The sequence below is a fragment of the Mercurialis annua genome, linkage group LG7 (genome assembly GCF_937616625.2).
Source record: "Mercurialis annua linkage group LG7, ddMerAnnu1.2, whole genome shotgun sequence".
Lineage (NCBI taxonomy): Eukaryota > Viridiplantae > Streptophyta > Magnoliopsida > Malpighiales > Euphorbiaceae > Mercurialis > Mercurialis annua.
Genome location: NC_065576.1, coordinates 11,067,138 through 11,074,651, shown reverse-complemented (window position 1 = coordinate 11,074,651; position 7,514 = coordinate 11,067,138). Strand labels below are relative to the sequence as shown.

The 7,514-nt window shown below is 35.4% G+C and overlaps 1 pseudogene; it reads right to left on the bottom strand.

Moving 5' to 3' along the window:
• Window positions 1-517: 517 nt before the first annotated feature.
• On the bottom strand, window positions 518-1,792 carry LOC126656795 (uncharacterized; annotated as a pseudogene).
• Window positions 1,793-7,514: the final 5,722 nt, after the last annotated feature.

Sequence of the window (7,514 nt, the reverse complement as noted above, 5' to 3'; positions counted from 1 at the left end):
TTTTAAGCCTTTAAAACTATTAAAAATCGAACTCCAAACCATTAAATCAATACCCGAAATGTTTAACATTTTTAATCCACAAAAATCACACTTTAAAGCATATTTTAACCTCACTATTTAGATCAGCCCAGAAAATTAAAATAATTTATTTAATTTCACGGAAAAATTATTTTAAAACCGAAACCCAACAAACTAGCAATTAAAACCAACTAATCAACCATTAAACAACAAGTTTTAATCATCCTAAGCATGTATCTATGGTTCATTCAACATCAGCAAATAAAAGTTAAGATTTGAGCTTTGAAATTCACCTTGATCCAACATGCAAAGATAGATTAACGATCTACGGAAAATGCTCAACGTTTTTCGTTAAGAAACTTTTGTGAGTAAGGTTAAAAATCTAGGACTTGTGTTTTATTTTTTTAATTGAGAGCTTTGGCACCCACACAACAATGGAGAATAGAATTATGCTAGAGAAATGAAGAAGAAGATTAAGAAACTTGGGCATCAAGTTTGTCTAGAGAAATATCTAGATATTAGTTTCATGTTTCATTTATTTACAAGTTTGCCATTATGGCATTCTTGTAAATAAATTGAACTCTAGGGGCAAAATAAACTCAAGTTTCTCAAATATTCAAAATAATTAAATCATAACATATGGGCTGAATTAAAATATTTTTGGGCCTTTAAAATAATTAAAATAATTATTTTGACGATTTTTAGCGTAAAATCGCAAAATTCGCATTTAACACATAAAATTGTCAAAAGTTAAACTTAAGGCAAAACACACACAAAATCACATTTTCACACTTATAAATTCATCTCGTGAATTTAATAACTATTTTCGAGGTCCTACTTAATAAAAATTAGACACGCGCGAAAATAAATACTATCAAATAATACGGGGTATTACAATTGTGGAGCATTGCGCCAATTTCCGTAGGAGGGCCACTGATGACTTCCACGCCCACCGCCATGTCCACCGTGTCTACCGTGGTTGTTGCCCCTATTGCTTCCACGGCCTCGAGTCCGAGCCATGTTATTTCGGTTGCTGCCTCGGTTGCCGGATGAGGATATGAGGCAGGCGGTGGTGAGGAAGAAGAATTGTGTTCGTTATTTGCGGTATGGACGAAGGCTGAATTGTTCTGGACGCTGGCCTTCTTGGCAAAACCAGCTTCTTCCAATACAAGCATAGAACGAGCCTGATAAAACTCAGGTAAAGGATCACTTTGTCGGATTAAGGTACCTACACCGTTATAGGCTTCAATAAGTCCAGCTACCATTTGCAGAACCAGGCGATTATTCGACACCGGAGCACCAACATCTTTTAACTGATCTGAGAGAATTTTTAGACGTTGACAGTACGCCGGAGCATTGGGAAATTTTGCCATTGTCGTGTTTGAAAATTCTTGTTCGAGGGATACTGCACGTGAGTGCTTGTTGTTTGAAATATGTCACTGAGTCGGTTCCATGCCTCCATGGCTGTTGAGTCAGGAACAAGAATTGTGTGCAGCAAGTCACTTGAGATGGTAGAATATATCCATTGAAGAACAGTAGCATCAAGGGTAGACCAGAGATCGTCTTCGTCATCTCCTTCTTTTTCCAGGGCTTTCTCCTTGCTTGTAGGATTAGGAATGATGTGTACAACGACTCTATGGGATTTGCAATGAACTTTGAATAATTTTGTCCAAGTCGCATAATGGACTGTTTCCATCTCAAGGGTGACGGTGATATGAGATTTGATATTGGACACGGTAAGAGCCTGGTGGAATTTTGCTTTTGAATCAGACATGGTGTTAAAGCTGAAGGTAGTGAAAAGAAGCGAAAGATGAGAAAATTGGAAGAAGAAGAAGAAGAAGGTTGAACGGCAGAGAGAAGAAAATAGGGTTTGAATTTGTTAAACCTCTGATACCATATTGGAATATGATTCCTTGCCTTCATCATTTTCAAATAGGGGTAGATATACAACATTTACAGCTATATCAATTCCTATAATGCAGCTGTGCTATTTTATATACAACATTTACAGCTATATCAATTCCTATAATGCAGCTGTGCTATTTGACTAACATAATTACTTTCCTATTACAGTATTACAAGATTGATTCTATTTAATTACATGATTTATTCTAATAATGAGGAACAAAAGGTTTGGATTCCTTCAACCAAACCCATATGAGGATTTCTAAAGGATTATTTATCGTTTGAACAAGGTTAACATTGGCTACTTCCGTATTAGTGCTTTTATATCCAAATACCCTCATGGCATTCATAATCGATCAGAGTCAGGCCCTCTTCTGAAACCACCAGTTATTCCTCAGGCTCCTCGTCCGATCACAAAGTCGTCGACCAATGACAGAAGATCGTATGTCCAGGTAGTGCAACAAGCTCCAATGATTTTTGTTCAATCTGCTAGCTCGCTTTCAAGCATCACTTATTACTGTCAAGGACGTTAAAACAGTTCTATAAGCTGCTGTTTTAGTGAAATCAAAAGGGATATCTTTTAAGGCTTTATCGTTTCTGGGAGTAGCTGACATTCGGATCAGGTTTAGTTCTTTGGAGGCAAAACAAGTTTTTAAATCAATTCAATTTCCTTCTCTAAGGGATTTTTTTGCTTCTTGCAAACAATTTGAGAGGGATACTGCTAGCACATCTCGCTTTATCTGGTTGAATATTGTGGGTTTTCCTATCTGTGCATGGGAGGAGGATTTCTTCATGCAAATAGGAAATCGTTATGGTGCTTCGATTACGATTCACCCTTTAATCCTTTCGAAGGAGAGACTCGATACGGGTTTGGTTTTAATCTCCACAACAAGAGATAATATCAATGAGTCGCTTCTTGTTTCAATTGAGGGAAAGGACTTCATCATTCGTATCTCTTAATCTGATTTACCAATAATGATTAATGATGGTATTTATTCAGAATCTAATTCTGATTCGTTGGCTAACTCGGGTGATAGCAAAAGCTCGGACTAAGAGAATTATATTGGCGTGTACGATTCTTTAGAAGCTAATTTTTATGCCAAATTCCTCTCCTGCGTTTGATAGTGTCCAAAATTTCCCTTTAGCTGCTGTTAGAAATTCTATAGCTACCGTCCATGTTGTTGTTGATATAGACAATGAGGAACAATCTGCTAATGATGGGTTTTCTTTGGGTTCACATGATGGTCATCAATCCTCTGTGGATTTTACACCAGCAAATTTCAAAGGTTTTAATAGTTAGGGACTTAAAAACAAGAAATTTAATTCATCAGGGTATTTAATCTCTTTGACGAACACTCGAGGCAGTTCAGGTTCTTCTTTTTCAAACATTCTTATCAAGAACCGCAATAGATTGATGACAGCTGAATATGAAGCAAAAACGACTTGGGATGTGGGGCTTCATATGGGATTGTTCTCTGCAGTGAATGAAGTAGCGATTATCCAACTGCTATCGCAAAGCATTGCGAAGGAGAAAGCACACTGCCAATGAGTTTTCTCATTCCTCTAGGTATGTCAATTTTGATATGTCGCGCAATTTTAACTTTGTCTCCTGGAATTGCCGTGGTGGATTATCTTTTTCTCGTAAGTCTCGTTTTATTCGCTCTATGATCTCTTCACAGCAGCTTTCTCTCTTGGGTTTGATTGAAACTAAAAAAGAAATATTTGACGATTTTAGTGTTCGTTTGCTTTGGCCAAATTTAGATTTTGATTTTTGCTTTGCTCCTTCTATTGGCGCTTCGGGAGGCTTATTATGTGTCTGGAACAAAAATTGAATCTCTCCTTCAAGGATTTATATAGATAATAAATGGATTAGCTTAGATTTTATTTGGAATGTGGTTCCGGTTAGATTCATTTTGGTCTACGAGAGTAACTGTCCTACTGAGCGGGCATCTTTATGGGTTGACATTCTTTATGAGCTTGTTTCTGATGTGATGTGCATTATGGTGGGTGATTTTACTGAAATCTTAGATCCTTCAGAACGATTTAACTATGCTGTTTTTCTCCTCCTATGCTAGCCTTTTCAAAATTTAATTCGACATCGAACTTGGTTGAGTCTGTTCTTCATGGTAGGTTCTTCACTTGGCAAAACAGGACATCTAGATCGAAGATTGATAGATGTTTTGTATCTCCGTCATTTTTTTCAGTTTGGGCGAATTTCACTTTGAAGGCTCTTCCCAAATTATTCTGATCATATCCCTATTCTTTTTTTCCTTTGAGATTGCAAAGGATTGGGGTCTGAAGCCTTTTAAATCGATTAATGCTTGGTAGAGTCACAAGGATTTTGATTTGTTAGTGGAAAACTCGTGGAGCTCAATCTCTCAAAGGCTTCCAAATGCCAACTTGGTGGTCAGATTGCGGGAGCTTCGGTCAGCTATTAAGACTTGGAATCGTGAGGTTTTTGGAGATTTAAATGTGAAGCTTTCTTCGGTTCAATATGCAATCTCAGCCTTGGAAGCTAAAAATGATCTTCAACCTATAAATGAGGAGGGCGGCATTCAGCTTGCAAGTCTTTTGGCTGATTTTGATCAGCTTTCTAAACATTTAGAATCTTTCTAGCACCAAAATCGAGGCTTAACTGGAATTTAAATTGAGATAGGAACACTAAATATTTTCATACTGTTGCATAGATTCATTCTTGGAACAATGTTATTTCTGACACTTACATTGATGGAGTTTGCTATAGTTCTCCGGATTCAATCAAACAAAGAGTGCATTCCTTTTATAAGGAATTATTTAGTCAGTATTCTATTATCAACTTTTCTCTGGATGGCCTACCAGTTAAATCTTTATCTGGTCTTCAAGCAGCTTTCCTATCTGTTTCAATCGGAGTAGGAGATTCTCGGCACTTTGTTGGGTTGTGATAGCAATAAACCTCCGGATTCTGATGAATTTAATTATTATTTTTACAAGAAGGCGTGGAAAACTCTAAAGCTTAACCTTCTCTCGTTATTCATGGAGTTCCATAGTTCAGCATCTTTTCCCGTTAGTCTGAATACTGCCTTTTTAGTCTTGATTCCGAAGTTTCAAGGTGCTTCTGATATTAAAGACTTCAGGCCGATTAGCTTGATTTATGGAATTTTTAAATTGCCCTCTAACACTCTGGAAAATAGACTTTCTCCTCTCCTGCCTGCTGTGATTTCAGAGAATCAATTCAGATTTATTAAAGGTAGAAGTATTCATGACTGCCACATGATTGCTACAGAATTTGAGTTTATTGCATTGGGTAAATCTAGAGAGGAAGATGAATGGCTACGTTAGCTCTTAGATGGCTGAAGTCAATGCCAGCAATATGTATACATTGCGATGGTCAATCAACTATTGGTAGGGCATATAACTTTATGTATAATGGTAAGTCTCGGTATATACGACGCGAACATAATACCATAAGACTACTCTCGACTGGAATTATTATCGTAGACTATATAAAACCAAAGGATAATATTTCGCATCCGCTAACCAAAGGGTTAAATCAAGCGCTAGTTGATAATCATCGAAGGAAATGGGACTAAAGCCTATAGTAAAACATGTCAATGTAATGGAAATCTAAGTTAGTTGACTAAAGATCTAAGATCTAGGTTTAAAAGGACAATGTAAATTGTAAAGACCTAACACGACTGCTATGGGGGGTTACCCCAACATATTTATATGATGGAAAACAGTGAAATCCGTAGGAAAAGTATAAGCTACTAGTTTTGAATAATTCTTGTATCGAATAGTTTGGGATTCGAAAGAATAGAGTAATGCAGGTTATTCATGTTAATATCAAATAACAAATCACCTATAAGAGAAAGAGAGAAGTGAGGCCGCTTTAGAGAAGAATCGTCAAAAACTCAATTCCAAGAACTCTTGCAGAACCGGGCAGATGATTCATGGCCAAAATGAATATAACCATGAGAATCAAATTTTGTTAGTATGAATATTGTGTGAGATATATTGTCGTTTACACAAAAGTTTAAAACAGTTTAAGGACAATCAACTATACTATTTCGATGGGTATATTCTCTTGAGGGAAGGTTCAAAGAATAACACCTACCTATTTTATGCTATATGACCGTTCAACTTTATCATTTATGTATCAATTTTTTCTTACATTAATTTAATTCATGTTATGGGTGTATAATGAATCGAACAGTGAACTATATCTCAAATGGAATAAACATTGGGCAGCAAATTATTAGATCGTGAGCTTAAATGTTCCTACAAGCACTTTTCTTTCTCAATTTTCAAAAAAAAAAAAAGAATCATATTAACATATTCAACGGTCTAACTTTCAGCTTATGTTAGAATCGAGTAGATAAATTATTCCTTATATCAAATTTATATTTCTTAAGAGACGAGGTTCTTTTCTGCCTATCTCACCGGTATATTTCAACTCTTGGGCGGCGGCTCCAAATATGACATGATAATAATAGGGTGTTAGAGAAATGAGAAGAAAGAGAAAATAATTAGAAGAGAAAAAAAAATTATGTTATATTTTTTAACATCTCATTGGATAGATGCATGAAAAATTTATGGATCAGGTTTAGGTTAATTTTTGTTTTATATTACTATTAGCATATATTTTGAAATTTTCTCATTCAATTTCAACATTATTTTATCCTTTCCCCAAATTCATTGAAGTCGCCGCGGCCACTACCATTACCATCAACAACGGATAATGATGCTGAAACAACCGGTAATTTTCCACTTGAAACCAAAACAAAGAAGGAAAAAAAAAACAAAAGTGACGTGAATATTTTTACAAAATACTTGAATTAGTTTTGCAAAAATAATATGTATACGAAAAGTTATAAAACAAAGGATATATTCATCCCCTTGACACAAAATATCAAATAAATCAATTTTGCCGCTTTTATTACAAACTAATTCAAAACTTACGTTTTCATATAAAAAAACCCCGTAACTTATATTTTTGTATTAACAAACCCTTCTGACATAAAAAAAAAGAGAATGGATTAACTAATTATAATTATTTAATACTAATTAAACACAATTAAACCCTATTTAACACTAATAAACCTAATTAAACCTAATTCTAACCCCTCGGAAACCGCCACCGCCGCCGTCCTACCGAAATATGCCATGAACGAGCTGTTCATCTCTTTTGGTTCATTCCTCTTGTGTTCATCCTAAAAGGGATGAACAAATCGTTCATCTCTTTTGAGATGAACAAGCGCGTTAATCCTTAAGTGGTGGGTCGGTGGGAATGGAGGCAGACGGCGGGGAATGGATAGTAGAGAAGGGAAGAAGAAGAAAAAAAAGGAGGGGGGAGAGAGAAAAGGGAAAAGAGAAAGAAAAGGTCCCTAAATTTTAATTAATAATTAAAATGATTATTAAATTATAAAATTATAAAAATATAACTGAAATTTAAAAATTATGAAGGACTAATTTAAGAGATAAATAAAATAGGGTTAATGTCAAACAAAATCACGAACTTTATACGTTTTCTCATTTTAATCGCCCTGTATAAATTTTCTCATTTTCATGCACGAACTACCGCATTTTCTCAAATTCATGCACGGTGCTGAGGT